The sequence below is a fragment of the Propithecus coquereli genome, unplaced genomic scaffold (genome assembly GCF_000956105.1).
Source record: "Propithecus coquereli isolate 6110/MARCELLA unplaced genomic scaffold, Pcoq_1.0 Scaffold358, whole genome shotgun sequence".
NCBI classification, from domain to species: domain Eukaryota; kingdom Metazoa; phylum Chordata; class Mammalia; order Primates; family Indriidae; genus Propithecus; species Propithecus coquereli.
In genome coordinates this window covers 601717-625294 of record NW_012149263.1, presented here as the reverse complement: position 1 = coordinate 625294, position 23578 = coordinate 601717, and the positions used below count along the sequence as shown (strand labels likewise).

At 41.4% G+C, this 23578-nt stretch overlaps 1 protein-coding gene across 2 annotated transcripts in view; it reads right to left on the bottom strand.

Annotated features, from left to right (window-relative positions):
• The window catches only part of KIAA0355 (KIAA0355 ortholog), a 49329-nt gene extending 42819 nt beyond the window's left edge, over positions 1-6510 (bottom strand). For both annotated transcript variants that reach the window (XM_012651530.1, XM_012651531.1), the window contains exon 1: positions 6483-6510. The gene's annotated coding sequence lies outside the window, so the exon portion shown is untranslated. The remainder of the gene's footprint in view (positions 1-6482) is intronic.
• Between the last annotated feature and the right edge of the window lie 17068 nt (positions 6511-23578).

The window sequence follows — 23578 nt, the reverse complement described above, 5'->3', positions numbered from 1 at the left end:
AACCTTGACTCTGAGTAGCTCAAATGGTAATAGCTGGACATCGCTGGTTGCAGTTTCTCATGCCTACAAGTGTAATTGTCTGATTCTTCTCATAGAACTAAAAGCAGGGATGATGCTTGCTTGAAAATCTGTTCTCCCAAACATAATAATAGTTCAAATTTTACTGGGAGTTATAGTTAGCATGTATTAAATTTCAACCTATATAATGTCTGTATAGAGTTTGGTCTACTTATTGACACCCAGGTTTTCTTTCTTCTTTCCATTTTCCTTTTTTGTAGGTATAAAAAAGTATAAATCATACTTTGTTACTTATCATAGCCAACTACCATAATGCCTTCGTATTTCTATGACTATGTAAGGAACATAGGAAGTTAGGTAGATCATAAGAGCAAGAGATAAGAATACTGTGATACAAATACATACACGTAAATCCAACTAAACAGCCACTATTTATGACTCTATGTTCAAGAGAATCTTGACTCTTTAAAAAATCTGATAAACTTTTCTGAAAATAAGTATCAATATGTTCCCAAATATTCTTTTTTAAAATTCGTGACAGGCCGGGGGCAGTAGCTCACGTCTGTAATCCCAGCACTTTGGGGGGCCAAATGGGGAGGATTGCTTGAGGTCAGGAGTTTGAGACCAGCCTGGGCAACGAAGCAAGATACCATCTCTACAAAAAATAAAAAATTAGCTGGGTGTGGTGGCACGTGCCTATAGTCCCAGCTACTTGGGAGGCTGAGGCAGGAGGATCACTTGAGCCCAGGAGTTCAAGGCTACAGTGCACTACAACTGCACCTATAAATAACCACTGCACTCTGGCCTAGGCCGTTAGCAAGACCCTGGCTCTAAAAAAATTTTAAAAATTAAAAAAATTATTTCCTGAAAGTCATTTACAGATTCAACATGATCTCTATCAAAGTTTGAACTACCTATTTTACAGAAATGGGCAAGCTGATCCTAAAATTCATATGGAAGCTGGGTATAGTAGCATGCACTTGCCATCCCAGCTATTTAGGAGGCTGAGGCAGGAGCATCACTTGAGCCCAGGAATTTGAGACTAGCCTAGGTAACATACTGAGACCCTGTCTCTTAAATAAAAAATAAAAATAAACTAAAAACTAAAATTCATATGGAAATGCAAGGGATCCAGATGGCTAAAACAAATATTGAAAAAAAAAAATGGAGAACACTTCCTGATTTGAAAATCTACTATAAAGCTATAGTAATCAAAGTAGTGAAGTACTGGTACAAGAAAATATACATAAATTAGTGGAATAGAACTGGAAGTCTAGAAATAAGCCTATACATCTGTGGTCGGTTGATTTTAGACAAAGGTGCTAAAACTACTTAATAGGCGGCCGGGCGCGGTGGCTCATGCCTGTAATCCTAGCTCTCTGGGAGGCCGAGGCAGGCGGATTGTTTGAGCTTAGGAGTTTGAGACCAGCCTGAGTAAGAGCGAGACCCCGTCTCTACTAAAAATAGAAAGAAATTAATCAGACAACTAAAAATACATAGAAAAAATTAGCCAGGCATGGTGGCGCATGCCTGTAGTCCCAACTACTCGGGAGGCTGAGGCAGGAGGATGGCTTGAACCCAGGAGTTTGAGGTTGCTGTGAGCTAGGATGACCCCACGGCACTCTAGCCCGGGCAACACAGTGAGACTCTGTCTCAAAAAAAAAAACAAAAACTACTTAATAGGGAAAGGATAGTCTTTTCAATATATGGTGCTAGGAAAACTAAATATCCACGTGTAAAAGATTGAATCTGGGACCCCTACCTCACATCATGCACAAAAATTAAATCAAAATAAATCAGAGACCTAAATATAAAAGCTAAAATTATAAAACTCTTAGAAGAAAACTTAAATGTAAATATTTGTGATCTTGAATTAGACAATGGCTGCTTAGACACGATACCTAAAGCAGAAGCAACAAAAAGAAACAACAGGCTAGGTGTGGTGGCTAATGCCTGTAATCCCAGCACTTTGGAAGGCCAAGCGGGGAAGATCACTTGAGGCTGGGAGTTTGAGAACAGCCTGGGCAATATAGCAAGATCCATCTCTACAAAAAACTAAAGAATTAGCTGGGTGTGGTGGCACCCACCTGTAGTCCTAGCTACTCCAGAGGCTGAGGTGGGAGGATTGCTTAAGCCCGGGAATTTGAGGTTACGGTGAGCTATGATGGCACCACTGCACTCCAGCCTGAGTGACAGAGCAAGACCCTGTCTCCAAAAAAATAAAAAGAAAAAAAAAAAGAAAAAAACAGATAAATTGGACTTCATCAAAATGAAAACATCTGTGCATCAAAGGTCACTATCAAGAAGGTGAAGAAACAACACATAAAACTGACAAAAATATTTGAAAATCATATACCTGTTAAGTGTCTAGTATCCAAAATATATAACGAACTGTTAAAACTCAACAAGATGAATAGCTTGATTAAAAGATGGGCAAAGGATCTGAACAGACATTTCCCCCAAGATACACAAGTGGCCAAAAGCAAATGGAAAGATGCTCCACAACACTATTCATTAGGAAAATGCAAATCAAAACAATAACCCCTTTCGCACACAGTTGAATGGCTGTGACAAAAGCAAATAAAAAGCAAAGCAGAAAATAAGTCTCGGCAAGAATATGGGGAAATCAGAACCTTCATACATTGCTAGTGGGAATGTGAAATGACGAAGCCCCCGTGAAAAGTGGTATGTCCGTTTCTCAAAATGTTAAGCACAGAATTGCCATATGACCAAGCAATTTTACTGAAGAAAATTGAAAACACACATTCATATAAAAACCTAGATGCAAATGTTCCTAACAACATTAGTTATAATAGCCAAAAAATAGAGACAACCTAAATGTCTATCAACTGATAAATGAATCGACAAAAAGTGGTATGCCAAACAATGAAATATTACTGAGCCATAAGAAGAAATGAAGTACTTATAAATGTTTCGACATGGATAAACCTTGAAAACTTTTGAAAGAAGCCAGACACGAGAGGTCACACACTAAGGCAGATGGGGTGGCACATGCCTGTAGTCCCAGCTACTCAGGAGGCTGAGGTGGGCAGATCGCTTGAGCCCACGAGTTCAGGGCTGTAGTGCGCTATGATTGTGCCTATGAATAGCCACTGCACATAGCCTGGGCAACATAGCCAGAGCTCATCTCTAAAAAAGGGGAAAAAAGGTCATATAGTATATGGTTCCATTGATATGAAATGTCCAGATAAGGCAAATCCATAGAGACATAAAGAAAGTAAATTAGTGGTTGTCAGGAGGTGGGGGTAGGAAAAAAATGGGAAGCAACTGCTAATGAATATAGGGTTTCTTTTGGTGACTAAAATGTTCTAGAATACGATAGTAGTTGACAGTCCTACAACTTTGTTAATATACTAAAACCTATTGAATTCACTTTATGTACTTATTTATTTATTTTTTGAGAGACAAGGTCTTGCTCTGTCACCAAGGCTGGAGTGCAGCAGCACGATCATAGCTCACTGCAACCTCGAACTCTTGAGCTAAAGTGATCCTCCTGCCTCAGCCTCCTGAGTAGCTGGGACTTCAGGCATGCACCACCAGGCTAGCTAATTTGTTTTTATTTTCTGTAGAGATAAGGTCTCACTACATTGCTCAGGCTGGTCTCGAACTCCTGGCCTGAAATGATCCTCCTGCCTCGGCCTCTCAAACTGTGCTCAGTCTAGACTAAGGCTTTAAATCAGCTATTTTAAATATGTTCAAAGAACTAAAAGAAACTGTGTCTAAAGAATATAAGGAAAGTATAAGAACAATGTTTCAGCAAATACAGAATATTAATAAAAGCAATTATTTTTTAAAAAGAACCAAATAGAAATTCTGGAATTGAAAAATATAACTGACATAAAAAAAAATACACTAAGTGGCTCAACAGTAGTTTTGAATAGGAATCAGTGAACTTCAAGATAGGCCAACTGAGATTATCCAGTCTGAGGGACAGAAGAAAAGGAATGACTAAAAAGGAACAGCCCCTCAGAGACCTGTAGAAACCATCAGGCACACCGGCATACGTATAGTGGGATTCTGAGAGGAAGAGGAGAGAAATACACAAATAATATTTGAAGAAATAATGGGTTAAAAATGCCCCAAATTTAGGCCGGGCGCAGTGGCTCACACCTGTAATCCTAGCACTCTGGGAGGCTGAGGTGGGCGGATTGTTTGAGCTCAGGAGTTCGAGACCAGCCTGAGCAAGAGCGAGACCCCGTCTCTACCAATGATAGAAAGAAATTAATTGGACAGCTAAAAATATATAGAAAAAATTAGCCGGGCATGGTGGCGCATGCCTGTAGTCCCAGCTACTTGGGAGGCTGAGGCAGGAGGATCGCTTGAGCCCAGGAGTCTGAGGCTGCTGTGAGCTAGGCTGACGCCACGAAACTCACTCTAGCCCGGGCAACAGAGTGAGACTGCCTCAAAAAAAAAAAAAAAAAAAAAAAAAAAAATGCCCCAAATTTGATGAAAAACATGAATCTACACATCCAAGAAGCTAAATGAATTCCAAGTAGGACAAACTCAAAGAGACCCAAACTTAAGACATTATAATAAAATTGTCTAAAGCCAAAGATGAGAATCTTCACAGCAGCAAGAGAGAAGCAACTCATCACATACGGTTGATTCTTGTTATTCACAGAAATTATATAAAAAGTTGCCACAAACACTGAATTAGGGAACACCGAACCACTGTTCCTAGAAGAAATACATGAGTCGGGTTCCTACGAGCCTCTGGTCATAACATTTTCATACAACAATCAATACGTAAACTTGTTTTATGCGTGTTCTGTTTAAAGATACCTTATCTAATATATACTGTTGATTCATTAATATCGAACTCACAGCCAACAGCACTGTAACTCATACCTAAATGAGGCTTATCTAACACACATTTTCTCCATAAGGCACATCACAGCATTCTTGAGCTTAGGAACACTAGACAGCATTTCAGCATTATGTTTAGGGGCCATTTTAAATAATGAAATTGCCAAAAAGCAGAAAAATGCAAAAAACGTGACATTAAATAGACGATGAAGAGGACGCTGTTTATAGTCTGAGAGCTAAAACAGGAAGGCAGAGTATGCCTTACTTGACTTGAGCTGGGGATGTGCGTGTTGGGCGACTCAAATTTTTCACACTCTATACATGTTCTGAAAATGATTACAAAAGCTCTCTAAGTACTGATCTTGGGTTACAAATAAAGTTTACCAAGTAGGCAAATTTGTAAATACAGAATCCACAAAATAATGAGGATCAACTATATACCTAACACTAACACCACTTGAAATACTTGTATTCCCAACATAATGGGATACTCCTCTTCTTAAAAGTCTAAAATACAAAAATATCAACCTATGAAACAAATAATCAGAGGGTACCTGAACATCTTAAAAGATACCCAGAAGATCCTTTAGGTAGTGAATCTTGAGTATATTTAGTATAATACTGTAAGAATTCCACTTCGCACAGCCTTTCAGGATTTCATTACAATTTTTAGTTTGTTGGTTTGAGATAGTCTTGCTCTGTTGCCCCAGCTTGCGTGCAACGGCAGCATCATAGCTCATGACAACCTCAAACTCCTGGGCTCAAGCGATCCTCCTGCCTCAGCCTCCCGAGTAGCTGGGACCAAGGTGTGCGCCACCATGCCCGGCTAACATACTGTTGGAAGTCAAGTGATGGGTACATGAGGTTCATCACATCATTTGCTCTAATAGCATATATCATTGAACACTTCTGAAATAAAATGTTTAAAATGCACACAAACATGAACATACACATGCACACAAGCACCTGGATTTTATTTTTATTTTTTAAAAATTAATTTCTTCCAAATGCTGTCTCAATGTTTTTCAAATGCGTTCCCCCCATATTAATCTGCCTGAAAGGCTAAAATATGTTCAATCCATTTAAGGACATTTCTTTTCCATATTTTCTTTAAAAGAATTTTCACTGGGAAAACATTCACCATTTATGAATCCACTATTCATGCTGCATGGAAATAAATACGAATTGTGAAAGACCTCAGAAGTTAGTGTAGCCAAGACTTGTTAAGATTTAAGTAACATATTCAAAAGTTTTAATGCTACTTAAAATTCTCAAATACATAGCAAAAAAAGCATTTTAGTAGGTTAAGTCACATCTTTTCAACACAATAATTTGCAAAGGTTCTCAATAAACTAAAATGGAACTCGGACATGATTACATCATTTAAAACACTCATTTCTGCAATCAGAGTCATCAGCAATTTCTGCTTCAAACAATAAAGAACATGCCTAAAACCAGATCAAGATTCAGTGTAAGAGGGTTTTCTTATACCCATAATTGGTAAGATATGAAAAGTGGTCAGTCACCCTGGGAAAATCTCCTGAAGCACTTCCCTTTAGAGAGGCAGATACCGAAGTGAATACAAGACGGGTCCCGGGAGCCTGCCTAACTTGGGAGATCCTGGCTCTGTCACTTACCAGCTATGTGACCTTGAGCAAGTTCCTTAACCTCTCTCTGCCTCAGTTTCATTGTCTGTAAAATAGTGATAATAAAAGTAATTATTTCCCATATAGTCTAGCAGTTAGGAAAATAGAAAACTTAAAAAAAGGGAAACAAAACAAAAACAAAACAAAAAAACCAGTAATTACTGTTATTGAGTTAAATGAGTTCATACACATAAAGCATTTAGAATAATATCTGGCATTTATTAAGCACTAAATGCTTGATGATGTTTTTATTATCATTCCCACAAAACAAGCAAAAGTAAACAGGCCTTGTTATTTCTGTTTGTCTGGAAAAAAGTTAGAGAAAAAAGAAAGGTCTTGTAAAGTTACCCAACCCTTGAACCCAACAGAAATCTACCCATCCCAGGGCAGGAAGCATCACACGCTTCAGTGATGTCTAACTTCTACTTCAAATGGACTAAGTAAGCTACCAGGAGAAATTTAATCCCTGAATTAATTAAAATGTTCCTATTTGACTACAGACTGATAGCTATGATCTGTGAATACAGACAACAATTGTAAATCCACTCAGTCACTAAGCCAACAGAGAAAAGGGAGTGGCAAGCAGTCCTGTGTCAGCAATGGTATGGCATAAAGGAGCTTCCTTTCAAGATGACAGGCTAAATATAGGCATATGCACCCACCTCCCCATCCTCCCCAAATCCCAGTGACATAACAGTACATTCATTCATTCATGAGGGAATCACAGCATAACAGTAAGGAGAAGGTCTGAAGGCCACAGTCTATTTAAATGCTGGCCATTTTCTAGACGACGGCGAGAAAGCAGAGGAAACTGTACTACAAGGCAGATCACAGCGAAGCTGGCCACCTCCTAGGACGTGCAGGGCCAAAGGAGGGCAGAGAGGCAGAGCCCTTTTTCCTGCAGGCGCTGGAGAAATGCCCAGCTTTGAGTCAGCAGGTACAAAAATCAGGAGTGGGAAACAGACTAATCAACCTGATCTCATCTGTACTTTCCACTCCCGATCACTCAATCAGCCAACTCCCAGCAAGAGGACTGCTGGAACAACAGGGGGACCTCCTGCCAATCACCAATATAAAAAACCCAGTTCCTTCACTGATAAAGATACCAGATAGTGAAGGAAAACTAAGAGCACAATAAAGGACAATTAAGATGAAAAGCTGACCAAACCAAGGAAGAAACATGTATTTTAGGTCCCAGAAAAACATCTGAAAGGAATTCTGACTGGTAGCCTCAGAGGGATTTTAAAAGATAGTGCATCTTTATATTCTTTTTTTTTTTTTTGAAACAGGGTCTTGTTCTGTCTCCTGGGCTGGAGTGCAGTGGCGTCATCATAGCTCACTGCAACCTCAAACTCCTGGGCTCAAGCGATCCTCCTGCCTCAGCCTTCCGAGTAGCTGGGATTACAGGTGCGCACAACCATGCCTGGCAAAGACGGTGCATCCTTAAAACAAAAGCAAGTAAATCACAAAGGAAGCCGAAATCAAGAAAATTCTTGAAAGTAAGAAATATGATTACCAAGATGAAAAACAAAGGAAGAAATAATACAGGAATGGAATAAGGTATAGGGGATAAAAACACACACACACTTTTATTTTTTAAAATAAGCAATGGAAGAATAAACCAAAAACCAATAAAAATGTTTACCTATTAGGTATAGAGAACACCAGCAAGGAAGAAAGCCAGACTTCTTTCAATCTATCTGGCTTTATAGTTTTATCTTTAAACCATGTAAATATTTTATATAATTAAAAAACAAATATAAATAAAAAAGAAAAATATCCCTAAAAATTAAAAAAAAGACAGATGAACCTAAATTATTTATCAAATTAGTGTCATAACCACACAGAGAAGAATTATTTCAAGTTTAAAGCCCTGTTTTGACTCTACGTCTCTGGTGTTATTGTCAGCAAATGAGAAGAGGCAAATATAAAATCAAAGATACAAAAATTTTTTAATCCTTTATTTGAATTGGAACTATCAGTCTGAAATCATAGTTTATCCTTTTCTTTCTAAAAAGTGTGTGTTCCCCACCTCTACTGAAAAAAAACCTAGAAGAATTCACATCCCAGTTGCACTGATTGACCCTAATAACAGTCAGAGCTCTTTAAGGAAATGGCTGATTCTAGATCTGGAGTCAGAAACCAAAAAGATAAGTCCCAGACTTCTTGTTGGGCCAGAAAACAGGGAACTAATGTTGAAAGGACCCAGAGTCAACCTGAAGAATCATAAGCTCTATTAATGGCCAATAATGGGACAATTTAAGTATCAAAAAGAATAATCATTTGGGAGTGAAAATCATTAAATACACAAAAATTAATGAGTTCAGACTGGGCAATTATTTCTTGGATATAACACCAACAGCATGGGCAACAAAAGAAAAAAACAAATAAATTTGGCTTCTTCAAAATTAAAACTTTTGTACATCAAAGGACATTATGAACAGAGCAAAAAGGCAATGCACAGGAGAAAATATTTGTAGATTATATATCTGAAAAGTAATTAATATCCGAATATATAAAGAACTCCCACAACTCAAAAAAAAAAAAAACAATTTATTTTTAATCATCCAGCCTAAAATGTCACAAACAATCCAATTTTTAAAATGGGCAAAGGACCTGAATAGATTTTTATCCCAAGATATATACAAATGGCCAGTAAGCCCATGAAAAGATGCTCAACAAAACTAACCATTAGGGAAATGCAAATAAAAACCACAATGAGATATCACTTCATAACCATTAGGATGGGTATGATTTAAAAAAAAAAAAAAAAAAAAAACAGAAAATGAGTGTTGGCAAGGATGTGGAGAAACTGGAACTCTGCATGTTGCTGGTAGGAATATAGCCACTATGGAAAACAGTATGGTGGCTCCTTAAAAAATTAAACATATGGCCAGGCATAGTGGCTCAAGTCTGTAATCTCAGCACTTTGGGAAGCCAAGGGGGGAAGATCACTTGAGGCCAGGAGTTCGAGACCAGCCTGGGTAACATTGCAAGACCCCATCTCCACAAAAAGTACAAAATAGCTGGGGTGGGGGGGGAATGGCATGTGCCAGTAGTCCTAGCTACTCAGGAGGCTGAGCCAGGAGGATCACTTGAGCCCAGGAGTTGGAGGCTGCAATGAGCTATGATTACACTACTGCACTCCAGCCTAGATGACAGAGCAAGACCCTGTCTCAAAAAAACAAACAAAAAAGGGTAATTATATGGTATGGAATTATTTCAATAAAACTGTTACACAAAATATAAAGATGAATCACTCCATAAACAAGTCCCTCTTCAGAGAAAAAAAAAAAAACAGAAAATGTTCTATCCTCTCCAATCCACAAAAATGTAAACCCAAATATTTACCCTTGATAATGTGGAGACACTACAGGAAATTCTTTAGGCAGATTAGTGAAGTTATTGTCTATGAAGTTCAAAGCCCAACCATTTCCATGTTTTGAGTCAGTTCAGACTGACACAAACCATATTTAGAAATGCACTCCAGAAAAATGCTTTGAAGAATTTTATTCTCAACATCCATAAATTTAAAATATCTACCCAGGCAAGAGAAAATGCCTGAAAGATTCAGTCCTCTGTTCTTCCTTCCTTAGAACTCTACCTTTTTGGCTCCCTTTATCTGTTACCACATTAAAAAATGAAGCAACTCTACAGGTCGCTAATATGAAAAGATGCTAGTCCTCCTAGCTCTCCTCTTCCTCCTGACCATTCTTACTTGCCCCTTTGAGCCACTCCTCCTCTGATAGACCCTAAGTGCTGTGGTTCCTCAGAGTTCTGTGCTGTGCCCTCTCTGTTTCCAAGAGCAACATACTTCGCTGGGAGGATTCCCAAACCCATCTCTCTAGCTAGACCAGATCTTTGTCCTGTGCTCCAGAACCCAACAACTGCCTTACTGGACAGGGCCCACATCAAACATCCAAAGCCAAGTCTCAAGTCTTTCAGTGTTCCTTTCCTGTCTAGGTGAAAAGTGTCACCATCTGCCTATGGGAACAATGCAGGAACCTAAGAGTTATCCTTTACTGCTCACTCTCCTTCACATCCAACCAATCATTAAGTCTTGTCCTTCCTGCCTTCTTAGTATCTCTCAAGTCCTTTTCCTTCTACCTTCGCTGCCATACCAAAGCCCAGACCATCTTTACCTCTTGCCTGAATTACAGAGGCTCCTCCTGAGTGATCTTCCTCCTGAGTGCTACCCTCTGGTTGCTGTGTGACCATTCTAGAGCCACTGTGATCGTGCCACTCTCCTGTTTAAAATCCACTATGGTGCTCCACTACCCTTCCCAACTTTCTTACACCACCCCCCGCCACCCACTTCTTACATGTGCCATGTTCCCTCTTACCACCTGTCTACATGTTCCGTTTCCTCTGTCTAGAAAGTTCTCTTGGCTTACTCTCACTCTCCTTGGATGTCTGAGATGTCACTTACTCTGAGAAGCCATTTTGACACAGACTTTGACAAAGACCTAGGAGTCCTTCCATGTGCTACCGCAACACCGTTTTAAGCCCCATCTTTTTTAGAGGCAGGCTCTCCCTCTGTCACCCAGGCTGGAGAGATCATAGCTCACTGCAGCCTTGAACTCCTGTCTAGCCCCATCCTAACACTGGCTTTGCCGTACTGTGACATGCTGCATCACGACTGCCAGGCTCCTCTGTGCTTCCCTCCTACCGCCAAGGCCCAGGATCACCGAGCTCATGCAAGATAATCAAGAGTGCTAAGCACACTGCAAACATTCAACAGATATTTCTTGAATGGCTAGTTCATCCTCAGTATTTATTTAGTGGTATCTCTGCACGGCATAAGCAGTCACCCTTACAATCCACAAAGGTAGTAATTAAGTGCTAGAAATAAGGCTCTGCTTAAAAAAATAAATAAATGAGATACGGAAGATATGCCACATCCACACAAGTACTCCCCGACAAAACAGGCCACTCACCAAGTGCCTAGGACATGTCAAGCATTAGACTTGGAGCTTTAGATACATGATCTCATTTAAGCCTCACTAGAACCCTAAAACAAAAACAGCTGACGTAAACTGAATGTGTACTCATTTCCAGGCACTAGGTAACTTTACACATGTTATCTGATTTAATTCTCACAATGACCCTGTGAGGGAGGTGAGGCACGGAAAGAGGTTAAGTGAGTTCTTCAGGTTCTTACCACGTGGGTAAGGTAGTAGTCACCCACAGAGCTGGATGTGGGCCTGGCAGTCTGCTGCCAGAGGCTGAGCCATCACGGCACTATTCCACCTGTCAACTATCTAGAACACGACATTCAGTTTAGCACTCTTAGGACATAGTTTAAAGCTCTAGGCTTCCTGGAATTGACAGAAAGTTGAATGGAAACAATGAAAAGTATCGTGACCTCTCTTTAGGAGATCGTACTCCACACCCATTGCTGATGATTCCCAAATTCAACTCTCCAGTCTAGACCCCCTCTCCTAGGACTGGACCCATGAGACATCTCCTCAGGCTCTTCAAATTTCACCTTGTCACCCTTCTATTCCTTGCTCCCCCTGCTGTATTTACTGCCTTGCTGGGTTTAAGGCCTTGCCAACCCTTAGCCTAAGCCTCAGGTGTTATCCTACATGGTCCCTGTCCTGTTCCCTAACCTGTCCACCCTGTGCTTTCAATCCTGCAATCTTGTTTACTAAAGTGTCTGTTCTGCAGCAACTGCTCCGTAAGTGTTAGCTAGAGTTACCGTTACATCTTGAACCTCTCATTCCCTCCTTTATACCTTCACTGTTCCGCTTCCAAGATACTAGCCTTCCAGAGCATGCAAGATCAAGGCGTAGAAGCTGAGAGAAAGGCCTTCTATGAGGACCAGAAGCCAGGCTGCCAGATGCTCAGGCCCTACCTCTTTCAGTGCAAGCACAGAGAAGATGGACCTGAGCACTGGCTAAAAGGGCACAGCATGATCTAAGCAGCGAGCTAAGAACGTATGAGAATGGCAGATACTGAAACAGAAACAAAGCCCGGGGAACCAAACATTCTACTTTATTCCATTTTACAAAATTAATAATTCAGCAGTCAATCCTTTAACACAGTGGTTTTCAACAGGTGGGGAAGAGGATGACTTTGCTCCCTACTCCCCGCCCCATGCCCCTGACATTTGGCAATGTCTGGAGACATTTTGTTGTCAGGACTGGGGACGTGCTAGTGGCATCTAGTGAGTCGAGTCCAGAAATGCTGCTAACCATCCTACAACGCACAGGACAGCCCCTATAACAAAGCATTACCCCCCCTCCAAATGTCAATACCGCCACATTCAAGTTACCTAATGCATAAAAAGCTACCTCTTTCTGGGGAGGTAATACAAACTTCCCCTATAAATTAAGCTATAACAGGTCCAAATACAGTAAGAGGTCACTGGAAAAGAGACAGGTAAATGCTAAATAAGATGTCTAACAACAAATGCCAGGCATGAGTTCAGAGGAAAGCGAGTGCCATAGAGGCTGAGGCCTGGTTAAAGATCTGAGAGAGCAGACTGGGCTCCCCAGACCACTCCTCTAGAAAGCAGCCAGAATCCACCTTCCCAGCCTTACCTGCAACAGGTCCCACACCTTCAACCTGGCCTTTGCTCCTGCCAAGCTGTTCACCCAGGACAGCAGCTGGGCCACAGGGCCAGGACATGCCACCCCTACAGTTACAGCTCAAAAAAAGCCCTCACCTACTTCATAAAAATGCTGCCCTCTGGCTGAGCTGCAACCCCCACCCCACCCCCAAGGCTGAGGAGGATATGACATCATCTCAACCCAATCACAAAATTGTTTTCCTATGACTCCTAGAGGAAAAGGTAGTAAAAAGACAAAGGTGGAAAATGTTTTAAATGGCTCAGACCTTAAGGCCTTGTCCTCTCCACCTAAAATCAGTGCTTGGCAGCAGCCAGCCAGGAGCCGCCTCATTTCCTGTGCAACTGTGGTAAAAATAGGAAGTGGGGGAGGAAGTTCACAAAGCAGAAACAAAAGTAATCACTGCCTTGCTTCCTTTACACAAATCCCTGCGTAGGGAGGGTATCATTAAAACATCAAAACGGAAAGGCAGACACTGGGAGCCAAGGCCAGAGGAAAGGAAGCAACACTGCTGGGCCCATCAAGCCAGACTGTTTCTGTGTCTGGGAGACCGCTCGCCCCAAAAGAAAAACGGGACAGAGCCTATTACACAGAAATGGCTTCCAAGGAATTCATACAAAAGTATCGTAATTTGAAGATTCATGTAAAAAGTCCTGAAATGTTAAAGCTGTATCAGAGAAAAAAGTATCAATGAAGGCCGGGTGTAGGGGCTCACACCTGCAGTCCCTGCTACTCAGGAGGCTGAGGCAGGAGGATCACCTGAGCCCAGGAGTTTGAGGTTGTTGTGAGCTAGGCTGACACCATGGCACTCTAGCCTGGGCGACAGAGAGAGACTGTCTCAAAAAAAAAAAAAAAAAAATCAATGAAAAAGTTCTAAGGAGGCCAAGATTAAACTATCTGTCTAGGTAGGAAGTGGCTACTAGAAACAAAACAAAGAGTTACTACATAATTGATTGGTTGACAAAGTCCAAAGTGCAAGTTATCCTACACTGAGCTATGAAAACTCAGGTAGACAGGAAAAAACTACAAAATAAAAATCCCAATCAGTGCTAGACTCCATCATAGTTAAAATATAGATGCTTCTAAACCCATCCCCGACCCACATGGGTAAACCCAGTGAGTTGTGCCTGACCTCCAGGCACCCGGGATGCAGTGGAAAATGAGACAGAATCAGCCCTGCTCTCCAGGAGCTCGGGGTCTCATCGAGGACACCTGCCTCCACACAGCGATCCTGCGCCGCCTCTGGTGCTGACGTTTCTGTGTAACAACCTGTCACCGCAAACTGCAGCATTCCTCCACAGAACCAGAGCAAGTTATCATTTGCGGTTCTCAACAGCTTTTATATTTGGAAATCTACAAACAACTGATAATTTCATTTAAGCAGAAGAAAAACTTTTCTAACCACAAGGTCAACAGAGCTGAAATTCACTTTCAAAATAACACAGGTTTTTTAAAAAACAGGCCAAATGTGTTAAATAGTCATATAGATGAAAGACAGGCTTAATTTTGTTTAAACTGAAGGGGTTTTTTTTTTTTTTTTGGTGGAGGAAGAATGGGAAGAAACTAGGAATAAAGCCTAGCTTATTTTTAAAATAGTCAACACATTAAGCAGCAGAAAAGTAAATGAAATGAATCTAATCACCACATATTCAATTTCATACAAAGAAAATTAGTAAACATTTAATGAAAAAAAAATCCCGTATTACTTGGTCCTGTTGAGGACAGACCCCACCACCTACCTGATTAGAAAAATCACAAATAAATAAACTGAAGTTGGTGCTTTAGTCCTCTTATGAAGTCAAAAGGCTAACTCTCAAAACCTGCTGCTGCTGAAACAAAACTAGGATTAGAATTTTTGAAAGAATTTTACCGGAGGAACACTGAGCCAAAAAAATCTTTGTTAAACAGACCTCCAAAAAAAAAAAAAAAAAGCAAATCCTTGCCAAGAAAAGTTTTGTCTATAATCACACACAAACTACCACACATCACCAAAAGATGAACAAAGTTGGCTCCTAAACTTCTAAAACAAATTTGTTCAAGTAAAAAACGAAGGTTTTATGTATAAACTAAAATGGTCCTGCCGGGCACAGTGGCTCATGCCTGTAATCCCAGCATTTTGGGAGGCCAAGGTGGGAGGATCACTTGAGCTCAGGAGTTCGAGACCAGCCTGAGCAAGATCGAGACCCCGTCTCTAAAAAAAGAAATAAATAAAATAAAATAAAATGGTCCTGGACCATTAAAAATTTTCACAACGGGGGGGGGGATAAGGGCAACATACGTAATCTAAACATCTGTACCCCCATAATATGCTGAAATAAAAAAAAATTTTTTTTCACAACAAAGGTACCCAAGTACTACAACATTCATGACAACAAATTGTGCTGCTGATGGAAATTCAAGTGTAAATCAGGGAATGAGAATAACTTACTTTTAAATAAATCATTTTTTAAAAATCACAAAGCACTGATGTAATTTCTACAAACCCAATTTGCTGAAAAAAAAATTCAACGATCTATATATATTAAAAACCAGCAGTTTTATTTTTGTTACAGTGTGGTATGGTATAGAAGAAAAAGTTACCCAAAAAAGGTTTTCGAACTTGTAAAAGAAAGTTGGCCTTGTGAAAACTAACTGTATCCATTTTACTTAAGAAAACTTAATATTCTGTACTGCTATTCTTTTTTTTTTTTTTTTGAGACAGAGTCTCACTGTGTTGCCCAGGCTAGAGTGCCGTGGCGTCAGCCTAGCTCACAGCAACCTCAGACTCCTGGGCTCAAGCAATCCTCCTGCCTCAGCCTCCCGAGTAGCTGGGACTACAGGCATGCGCCACCATGCCCGGCTAATTTTTTCCATAATTTTTAGCTGTCCAATTAATTTCTTTCTATTATTGGTAGAGACGGGGTCTCGCTCTTGCTCAGGCTGGTCTCGAACTCCTGAGCACAAACAATCCGCCCGCCTCGGCCTCCCAGAGTGCTAGGATTACAGGCGGAAGCCACCGCGCCCGGCCCTGCTACTTATTCTTAATAACTTTGCACTATGGAACCTATCCAAAATTAACCTTGAATGGCGAAAAGCAAGTATTTGTCCAGAAGCTTCTATACAAATAGGTATATCAAACTATAATTTAGAAATTATTTTTCTTACTATGGAGAGGGATGATATAAATTTTAGATAAACTTCAGATTCAATACCATTTCTGAAAATGTAAGGTACTCATAAAAAATTTCATCATTAAATAACTGCAAGGCCAGGCGCGGTGGCTCCCGCCTGTAATCCCAGCTCTCTGGGAGGCCGAGGCGGGCAGACTGTTTGAGCTCAGGAGTTCGAAACCAGCCTGAGCAAGAGCGAGACCCTGTCTCTACCAAAAATAGAAAGAAATTAACTGGACAACTAAAAATATACAGAAAAAATTAGCCGGGCATGGTGGCACATGCCTGTAGTCCCAGCTACTCGGGAGGCTGAGCCAGGAGGATCGCTTGAGCCCAGGAGTTTGAGGTTGCTGTGAGCTAGGATGATGCCACGGCACTCTAGCCCGGGCAACAGAGTGAGACTCTGTCTCAAAAAAAAAAAAAATAATAATTGCAGTAGCTGTCTCCTCTAAGCTGGGTACAGTGGCTCCAATTCTGTGCACCCAGCAAGACCTCTCATCCCTCAGACCAGCAACTCAGAGTCACAGCTAGGGAACGCATTCTTCCCCATAAATGTTTCAGCAGGTTCAACACTGAGAAATGAGGAAATTCTAGGTGCCTTCCCACCACCCACCCCTTGGCAGGGAAGGCAGCCCAGAGAGCAGGCCTGCAGCAATTCACCTCCATGTTGGCTTCTAGCTCGGCCACTTATCTATGCCACGAGCCTTCACGTACCCAGACATTCACCGAGGTCCTACTATGCGCACTGCACTCCTCCAAGCACTAAGGATGCAGTGAAGAGACAGACACAATAACTGCTCTCAAGGAGCTTATGGTCTAATAGGGAAAAAAAAAGCCCTTACTTTTTATGTAAGATGCTCCAATACAAAGAAACATCATGGAAAGCAGGCACTGCCAAAGTAGACGCTGGTAAGGGTAAGGAAATCAGACTGACCTAGAGGTGAATGTCTGCTCTTAGTATCAGCTGAATGAATGGCACTTACTGACTATGATCTGAACTCTTGTGCCTCAGTTTCTTCAGTACTATGGTGAGGATTAAATCAATGAGCACAGCTTGAGCCTCAATAAATGGAAGCCACTGCTCTAAAAGAGGCCATGGACTAGTCAGAGGGTAGCATTTTATCTTAAGACTGCAATTCCTCATTCTGGTCTACTACTGGTCAAAAACAAACTCCCCCTCCAGCCCTCAAAATATTGCACAGTTTTAAAAACTTTCAGAAGTATCACTGACCTGTCTGCAGCTCTGGCCCCAACTCCCAAAGTCCAAGCAACAAACTAAAAGAAGTGACGCTCTGTGTACTCGAGGGGAAGGAGGTCATGGCTGCTCCCATTTCCCTGCCCACCTTTCCCTTCCCTTCTAGCCCCGAGCCAGAGGGAAGAACAGAATGGACGCAGCTGAGGAGGGGATCACGTCGAATCACCAAGTACATGACAAAGTTACTTAAGCACAAGGATGTAGTACATTCTTTCCCCCCTTGAGACCCAGGGCCCCCTTGTGAGCTGGTGAGAGGATCCACTTTTGCCTCTCCCTCCCTAGGCACCCAAGTCTGGGAGCCAAGCCAACTTGCCTCTGCTTCTGTTCCCGTGTGCATACATCCACTTCTGGGACCTGGGGGTGGGTCTGGGAAGGCTCATGTATTCCCAGGTTCCCAGGCCATAATTACCATCTCACTAATACCTAATGCCCAAATCATTTTTAATAAGAAAATGAGATTTTTTTTTTCAGGTAGTAGGTAGCTCTAATTCCACACCGAAAAAACCTTCTTATGGCAGGGCATGGTGGCTCACATCTGTAATTCTAGCACCCTGGGAGGCCGAGGCGGGAGGATTGTTTGAGCTCAGGAGTTCGAGACCAGCCTGAGCAAGAGTGAGACCCGGTCTCTACTAAAAAAATATAGAAAGAAATTATCTGGACAACTAAAAATATATATAGAAAAAATTAGCCAGAGTTGCTGGTCCATGCCTGTAGTCCCAGCTACTCGGGAGGCTGAGGCAGTAGGATTGCTTGAGCCCAGGTGTTCAAGACCAGCCTGGGCAATGGAGCAAGACCCACATCTCAAAAAAGAAAAAAGAAAAAAAAAAACCTTCCCAATATAATTCTTTGCAACTGCCAATTTGAAAAAGCACTTACCTGACAGTGACCCAAACACAAGGAACATAGTCAAAACGGCTAGAAAAAAAAAAAAAAGTAATACTACATCTAGAAATGAATCCTAGAAATAGACTCACAGTAAACGTAGAGGCCTACGTCAAGAACACTCACTGGCAGCACTGTCTACAAGCACCAACGTGGAAGGAATCCACATGTCCTGCATTAAGGGCTTTATTAAATAAATTACACAGGAACACCTCACAGTCATTTCAAAGATCAAGGTAAAGCCATCACATTTCGTTGAGTCTGAGATGCCATCATTTATAAATCATATTATTATCTCATACATGCCAAGGAAAACTCTGCCATATAATGACATGCCATCACAGGACACAGCCCAATTTCAGGCCCTCTTTCCTGTTTCTGATTCCTCTGTCTCACGTTGTCAGGACACACCCCCTTGGAAGAAGTCCCTTTATGCTCATCTAACTTTTCCTAGAAGTTATCTATATTTGATACCTGCTGTCTCAAGGAAACCACCTTGACGCACCTCAGTTCCCACGGAGCCTTTCCTGAGCCTCTGCGGCCTCTGCCTGTCGTTAGCTTGGCATGCCTTCGCTTCCCAGATAAACAGCAAGCCCCAGAGACAGGCCAGACACACCTTCACATTTACTGCAGTGCACAGTACAGGGGCACAGCAACCTGGACAACAACAAACCCAGGGATTGTTCTAAGGACTTCACAAATATTAACTCGTTAGAGCCCTACTATAACCCCAGAGGTAGGTATTACCTCCCCGAATTTCAGATGAGGTAAACTTAAACTCAAGCAGTTTAGACAGTCCCTTGCTCTTAACCTCTATGCTATGTTCACTCTCTACATGACTGCCATGTACACCACATTTATTTCAAAATTCATTAGTTGTTAAACTGAAACATAATACATATACACAGTGGAGAAAATTCATACAAGATGGTATGCAAGAAAAAGCTAAGTCAGTCAAACAGCCTGGTTTTCTGCAGCCTCATCCCAAAGGCAACCACCATTCCTTTTCTATCCTTCCAGAAATTTCTTCTGCACTTATAAACCTATTCCATGTGTATCTATGTATTTTTTTAAACACAATTAGGCACATATACACATCGTCCTACACCTTTTACTTTTTTCACTGAATGATATTTCTCTGGGTTTGAAAATCACATCTGCATCTATGGTGTTTTTATTAAATTCTAAGATGTACACATTTTTACATTTTAACCCAAGATAATTTCACGAAGTCAGAGGATTTTGGTGGGCTTGGACTTCATCAGGAACCAGAATGACAAAAACCTTTTAAAGTGGTTGTGTGTGGGGGTTCACGCCTGTAATCCCAGCACTTTGGGAGTCTGAGGTGGGAGGACTGGTTGAGGCCAGGAATTTGAGACCAGCCTGGGCAACACAGTGAGACCCTGTCTCTACAAAAAATAATAAAAAAAATTAGCCAGGTGTGGTGGTGCAGGCCTGTAGTCTCAGCTACTCAGGAGGCTAAAGTGGGAGAATCTCTTGAGCCCAGGAAGTCAAGGCTACAGTGAGCTACTTTTGTGCCACTGCACTCCAGCCTGGGCAATAGAATGAGACTCTGTCTCCAAAAAAAAAAAAAAAAGGCTTTTAAAGGTACAAAAGACTTCCAGGGTTATCTCTGCAGCAGTGTGCAGGCTGAATTAAGAAGCAGAAAGACCTGCCAGGTGGACATTCAACGTATCACTTCTGTGACAAGTACCTACATCACAGATAGGGTTGTTGTGAGGATTAAAGGAAGCAATATACACAAAGCACTTAGCGCCAAACTTGGTCAGCACACTGAGCCTAAGGGGTTAGCACAGTACCTGAAGTGTTGTTAGTGCCCAGTAAGTTAGATTGTGTTATTAACGATTTCTTCAAGAGCTGGTCCCACTTTCCTTTCCAATCTCATTTGCCTTTATTCTAAATCTCCTGCAGCTCAAATAGCTCAACCTTGCTCACCTCTATACCTTTGTACATGCCCAGCCTGAGAGTCCTCTCCCTTGCTGTGGTGCTGGACTCTAACTTTCTCCCACAGTACTCAGCTCAAGAACTCAGCTCCAGGCCCGGCACGGTGGCTCACGCCTGTAATCCTAGCACTCTGGGAGGCCAAGGCGGGCAGATTGTTTGAGCTCAGGAGTTCAAAACCAGCCTGACCAAGAGCGAGACCCCGTCTCTACTAAAAATAGAAAGAAATTAATTGGACAACTAAAAATATATAGAAAAAATTAGCCGGGCATGGCGCATGCCTGTAGTCTCTGCTGCTTGGGAGGCTGAGGCAGAAGGATCGCTTGAGCCCAGGAGTTTGAGGTTGCTGTGAGCTAGGATGACGCCACAGCACTCTAGCCCAGGCAACACAGTGAGACTCTGTCTCAAAAAAAAAAAAGAACTCAGCTCCAAGAAGTCTTCGCTGAGAAGTGCACACTCGAGTCCCTGGATGAGCAGTTTGGGAAGAGCTTATCTGTCAGAATTTCCCGCCGTCTGGTTATCAGCTTTGTCAGTTCACTCAGGAGCAGGCAGGTTCAATGGGAATGATTCTGGCTATCTAAGCTCAAAGATGACCGATGTATTAACCAGAAGGCCAATTACGTTTATAAATACCAATGAGAGCTAACACTCGTTGAACATGTACCAGGTCCCAGGTGGTGTGCGCAGAGCCCTCACTGCAACACTAAGAGAAAGATGCTACTGTTATTCCCATTCTACATATGGAAAAACGGAAATATTAGCCAGCATCCCAAGACCAGGATCTGATCCAAGCAGTCTAGGTGCAGAGCTCTCAACCATTCACATTCTCTCCTTGGCAAAAAATCTCCATGTAAAGCCATGTTCTAATCGGAGGGTATTAGGAGGAGGGAAGCTGAAAAGGGGAAAGACCCTCACAGCTAGAGGTGACAGTAGGGACATACCCATCCATTTGGTGGTACATAAGCCTTGTGGAGAACTGCACACAGCTCCTCTGGTCAGGGCCCCCAGACGGCACTACCAACACACCACCCAATTCCTCTCTTGGACCTGCCACCCCAATTTCCATGGACATCATCCTGATCCTCTCCTAGAAACACTAGTCTTTCCTCTGAGGATACAAAATTAAATTCAAGTTTTCTGGCTACAAACACATTCCAATCATGCCTTCCTGGGGTTACAGCTGGGTCAGTTTGGTTGAATTTAAAGTTTTCCCTGAAATTCTTCAAATTACATTTACAAAACATCTCTTGGCTTTTATCTTTTCTATAGATAGCTGATTCGTGTACCATTTATTCTGATTTCATTTTCAGATGATCATTCATTCATTCAACAAATACTTAAATCATTTCTGGAACACCGTGTTCCAGGCCCTGGAGCCCAAAGCAGTCAACATGACAGGCAAGATCCTTGAAACCTGGCAGAGCTCATTTGGTGTCTCCCCTCCTAGGCACTTACGATACTTTCTGGCAATTGCTTACATGGTGCTTATTTGGCTTTCTTCCCAGGCGGTGCCATTCAGAAGCTCTGTATTCTGGCCTGTACTGTAAGTACACCACAAATGTGAGCTAAATTCATGACTAAATTCATTGGGCCTCCTCTTTCTCATTGAGAGTAGGACCAGATTAAGTCTGAAGTTCCCTAAAAAAAAAAAAAGGTACGAAGTCTAAATCGACATGTAGGGATGGAAAGCAAATGGCAAATACAATCCAAATCAAGAAAAAAGAGGAGACAGATCAGCTGGTAAGAACCTTAAAAGTCATGAAGGACAGGCCACCTTGAGAAGTGATGAAGGGTTTCATCACCTGGAGAAAGCAGGGCCTCAGGAACAGGTGGAGGGGTCAGTCAGAGGGAGATAAAGAAAGGACTTGCCGAAGTCTGAGCTGGGAGTCACTCAGGGAAGGCAGGGGTGAGGGAGTGAGGTGGTTCTCTACCCAGAACTCACATACTAGAATGGGAAGGAGCATGTTTTGGGGGAGAGGGTAAGAGGCATGAAGCTAGGCTTCAGAAAATGCCCCCAGGCAGATGTAGCAGGAACAGCAATGACAAATGAAAAAGTACAGTCACAAATTTAATAAAATGACCACGATAGCTCCAAGACAAGAAGGCCAACTCAGGAGATTCATGCAGGTAAGAAAGAATAGCTCACCAGAGCAAATATTTGCACTTGAAGTCAAGGGAAATTGGCAATGGCCACTGCATCTATTAATTAGGACTCTCAAGAGGAAAGTGTCAGTAGAGACAAGACCTTTGAAACACAACCCCTGACACGTTCAGGTTCTCAGTGAACTTATACTAAGAGAAAATGGCAACCTGGTTCCAATAATTCCAAAACAATTCCTTATTCAAACCAACATTCCTGTCCATGTAGGAAGGTCGTCATTTTTCACTAAGGACAAAGTCACGGGAGGGAAAAGGAGAGAGGAGACACCCAGCCCATGATGCCCCAGCCTACTAGCTCTCAGATATAATTATTTTCCTATGGATTTGGAAGACGCACTTCACACATAGCTCCTGGTGTGTTAGGCCTCAGGTTTTCAACAAAATAAACATTTAGTAAAATTTTCACAGAATCATGTGCAACTTGTTCTTAAAAAAAAAAAAAAAAAATGCTTAAAACATGGTGTCTTCCAAAAATCCAGAGATAATTTTAGATTGAAAAATCCAGGCTTGCCAAGGGAATCTGAGAGCTTTTCTATCTTGGTCTCCAATGCTAACCTACGTATTTGTGTGCAAAAATAGAGGAAGATTAGAATCTCAAATGCCAGACTGAAAAGTTGCCACAACAAACCTGAACTCTTCATATGGAGTTTGTTATCTTGTCAGCAAGAAGGCAAATGAGACAGCCATAAACTAAACTTTTTGCTTTAAAAGACAAAAAGAAAAAAAACTCAAATATGAAATATTCCCTGGACTTGCAAAGGAAAAGGATTTTTGAAAAAACCAGAAGATATTGAGGTGATACTGTGAAAAGAAAATACTGTGACATTTTCAAGAAACTTGAAAACACCTAAACATACTCAAAATCTAAATACGAAATTTGTAAGTAGCCCTTACAACACATACTTAGAACTTTAGGTCTAAAATATAAAATAATAAAGTTACAGGTTATTCAATAAATTGGAACAATGACTAGCCATTTGGAAAATATTTCATATCTTAAACCAAAAATAAATTTTAAGTAAATACCTAAAAGTAAAAAAAAAAAAAACCATGAAATGATGAGAAGCAAACATGGATGGAATTTTTTTATAACACTGGGACACACAA